Here is a 4,421-nt window from a genome sequence, read left to right as displayed (position 1 = left end):
AAACGTGCGTTTCTGTGGTGTTACCTGCTAGAGTGCTATGTTGTGTTACCTGCGAGTGGTGTCTGATGTGGTTACTTGCAGAGTGTGTGTGTGTGTGTTACCTGCAGAGTGTGTGTGTGTGTTACCTGCAGAGTGGTGTGTGACTGTGGTGTGTGTTACCTGCAGAGTGGTGTGCTGTAGTTACCTGCAGAGTGTGTGTGATGAGTGTGTGACCTGCAGAGTGTGTGTGTGGTTACCTGGCAGAGTGTGTGTGTGTGTGTTACTCTGCCAGAGTGTGTGTTGTGTGTTACCTTGCAGAGTGTGTGTTTTACCTGCGAGTGTGTGACTGCAGGTGTGTTCGATGGCGTTGGGGAAGTTCTTCAGTGTGCAGATGGGGATGGACTTCTCCGGGGGATCCTGGGAGGAGCTGTACGACTCTGTCAGGAAGGGGATGACCACCTGAACGTTCCCCTTGGTACCCAGAGTACCGGACTCTAACAGGGGCTTCCKGTAGTAGACACACCGCCGGTCCATATACATACCTACGGGAGAGGAGGAATATGAGAAACTACAAGAGAAAGTATAGCCCTGTACAAAATCGGCAAACTCAAAATGGCCCTGTACAAAATCGGCAAACGCAAAATGTCCCTGTACAAAATCTTTGCGTGTTAAAAAAGTAACACTAGTTGAATGTCAAATAAGCTTGTTGACCAATCAGGACCCGAATATGACTGCACGTCACATAATAAATTTAACGCATCCCTACATTTTTTAAAATGTAGTTATTACACCATCACTCGTATTTCATATGTCACAACGATTCAACGATACGCATGCTATGATGCTGGTAAAGTTGTCTCGTGCACCTACAGTGCTGGTCATAAAGAAAAGCTAGCTAGCTCATGGATGGAAACAATGTGCTTCCCCAAAAAACATAGCAAAATGACATCTGTTTCAGTAGCTACAGTTAGCTAGCTATATAGCTAGGTGTCATCATCTAAAATAACCCTAATTTATAAAAACAGTTCTCATTTGATTAATGGTGGTCGAACCCATCTATGTGAAGCTAGCCACAATAGTGGACTTTGTGGTTAGCCTTCAAAATAAAAGTATGTAATTGACAGTGATGCAAATGGCTGGCTGGCGTTTGCAGACTTGTTTTGTACAGCTTTGACAGTGCAACTGATAGTGGTGGCGCAACACCAACACGTGCAAATTCACACACAACATTCTAATAGAATTGTGTTATTTGACATGTCAAATTAAAAGCTTATTTAAAATAACACAAATAACACTATTTGACGTGTTTCTTTTTTGACACGTAAAGACCCAAACGGCGTTCCCTACATCAACAATTCCTCAAGCCCACGACCTAGTGAGTAGCCAGCTAATCTAAATATTTCAAGTTGAGCCAGCTTGGACCTATTTGCTAGCTAACAAGGTAGAAGAGTTGAGCCAGCTTGGACCTATTTGCTAGCTAACAAGGTAGAAGAGTTGAGTAGTGCCCTACTACTGATCTGGGGTCATTTCATAGTGCCCTACTACTGATCTGGGGTCATTTCATAGTGCCCTACTACTGATCTGGGGTCATTTCATAGTGCCTACTACTGATCTGGGGTCATTTCATAGTGCCACTACTACTGATCTTGGGGTCATTTCATAGTGCCCTACTACTAAAAATCCGTATACGTACTACGCCCTCGTTCGCCTCCCTAGTTCTGCCTCTAAAAAATCTAAGCAAAGAATTCGCCCGATCGAGGTCGCGTCCAGTGAAATGACTCTTTAACTGCGTGTTTCGGCTTATGGTTTTGCCTCTCCAGAGGAGTGCACTTTTTAGGATCCTTATTCCCACGCCTTAAATGTGGAATTCCCAAGATGAGGCTGTCCCACCAGGGTTCGCCGTGCTATATTCCTTCAGTTCCTGAACCCACTGGCGCTCCACGGCTGCCCAGAACTGGCCTCCAAGCAAGACGGGAGAATTACGCTGCGAGATCAATGATCGCAGTGAGAGGCGATGGGAGTGCCGCGACCGTGCGGAGCTACGAGAGGAATTTGGCAGAATTATGTTCCAGTTGTGATATTTATATTTAATCCTAATCAGACGCAGAAATTGATCTCGTGAAAGAAAAGAATAAAAATCACAGAGCGCGGAATGCCTGGAGAATTGCTATAACAAGGTATATTACTTACTAAAGATGAGAATTTATAAAATGATTACATCTTTGTGTTACAAAACACAATAATTTTAACGTATTAAGTTAACAATTTATCCACTCGTGATAAATTGATCATAACATAATAAGTCATTAATATTATATTCAAAATTTCTCGTACATTCATTATTTACATACACTGCACAGAACTGGATCTTATTCATCAGCGGAAGAATTGTGTTACTAGTAGTGCCATACCCAGCTGCTAGTCTCCTAGACATATACAGTTTGGTCTAAAATAAAAAAATATCAAATCACGGAGACCAAGAATTGTTCTAAGAGAGGCCCTTGCTGGCTACAAATTCAGAACGGGTGGCGCTATTTGCATCACATGACTATACTGACCTAAGTTCTCAGTTGACCATATTTCCACCAAATCAAAGAACCCAGTCGGATTAGTATGTTACACTGCAATTCCCCAGAACTGAGAAACATTCAAATTATCCCCTTTGCGAAGTCACAGGATTATACACAGAAAACTTGGACCAAAGGAACTTTCGTTCTTCCTTTTTGTACCAATTTTATTCTCGACTGATTCTGGACAAATCACGATTTTCGCAAAGTTTGAAACTATTAGTCCTTTAAAAATTCAATTGGGGTCTCATTTCATTAGTGCGCGAACTACTACTGATATATTACATGGGGTCATTTCATATTGCGCTGGTATACAGGAATTGAGAGGATTGATACCATTTAATTAACTTAATCTATTTATTGTCCACTTATTGTACTGAAGTGTTTGCCGTGTTTAAATTAGTTGTATGTGGTTTGGTTTTCAGGCCGTGGACCGTGGGACGAAGTGGGATGAATAAGCGAGACGGGACCGGCTTTGCCATCAGAGGCTCGGCTGCCGGTGAAGCAGCCCATGACCACCCGTCCATCCGGGATCAACTGGGAGCAAACGACAGACCGCGTAACCGTGCGCCCAGAAACCCGGAGACGTTCTACGATGACGACGAAGTTCTAGTTCGGGAGGCCTCCACGGCAGTTCGGCCCCCAGACGCTGCTGCGACAAGAGGCGTCTCGAATACGCACGTTTGTCACTGCTGATCAAAAGACTTCTAACTGCTGCCCATGTTGCTGATGTGTAAATCGGTCCACATAGCGGCAGAATTTGAACAAAGACTTCCTGCCTCGCGGGCATGTTGGCTGTGTCTAAGCAATATTGTAACCGTACTTGAGAAGTGGAGATAGAACAAAGACTTTCCTTATATGCCTCGCGCCCATAGTTGACTGTGGTGGTTTAACGACAGAGGTATTAGAACTCAATACTTCTACTGCTATCTCCATGATTGCTGTGCCTGTAGCGCTGACAGAGGTTAGAACCAAAGATTATCCAATCCTGCTCCCATGTTGCCTGGATCAAGTTGTGATGTACGCTAGCAGAGGAAGTAGACTACAAAAGGATGCTTCACTAGCTCACACATGTTGCTGTGTAGTAACGTACAGAGGTGATGACTCTGAGATCAAAGACTGCGCGTAGACTCCCATGTTTTGCTGAATGTGTACTACAGTATATGAGTGTTAGAAACACGGATAACGTGACGTCACTGCCTCTCCATTGTTCTGGTTTAGCAAGAGTCTGTCGTGAAATTCACACAAATCGAAAGAGTTAGAAACCAAAGTGACTTCCTCTCCCAATCTGTCCTGCTGAAATATTACGCTAGTGTCACTTTGAGGAGGCGTTACAGAGTCCATTAATAATCAGAACTCAAAAGAGTCCATGCTCCCATGTTGCTGCTGTGTAGTTAACGTACAGAGGCTAGAATCAAATTACTTCACCGTGCTCTCCATGTCTGTCTGTGATAATGTAACAGTGTAGTCAGAGGAGTGTAGATACAGGAAGCATCTTCGTCTGTCTCCCATCGTTTGTCTTGTGGTCGTATACGCGAAATGACAGAAGTTCAATAAGAAACAAAAGACTTCACTGCTCCCATGTTGCTTGTGTATGTAGTACAGAGGTAGAGCCTGTTTAATTCAGGACCATGTGTCTGAACTGACACACAATGATTCAAAACATGATGGGTGATATGTTTTCTGGGGTTTTACTATGATAAAAACAGGTGATATACATCTGCTCAAAAAAATAAGTGAACACTTAAACATACAAATGTAATCTAGTGGTATGCATGAGTACTGGAGTCCTACAAACCCACACAAGTGCTTCAGGTAGTGTGCAGGTTCTATTGAACACTAAGTGAACTGGAATCACCTAGCGAAACAGACCTT

At 43.3% G+C, this 4,421-nt stretch overlaps 1 pseudogene; it reads right to left on the bottom strand.

The window, feature by feature from the left end:
* The window catches only part of LOC112075064 (ubiquitin-like modifier-activating enzyme 1), a 35,238-nt pseudogene that overhangs the window by 3,220 nt on the left and 27,597 nt on the right, over nucleotides 1-4,421 (bottom strand).

Source organism: Salvelinus sp. IW2-2015, unplaced genomic scaffold, assembly GCF_002910315.2.
Source record: "Salvelinus sp. IW2-2015 unplaced genomic scaffold, ASM291031v2 Un_scaffold2969, whole genome shotgun sequence".
Lineage (NCBI taxonomy): Eukaryota > Metazoa > Chordata > Actinopteri > Salmoniformes > Salmonidae > Salvelinus > Salvelinus sp. IW2-2015.
This window is presented reverse-complemented; position numbering and strand designations above follow the sequence as displayed.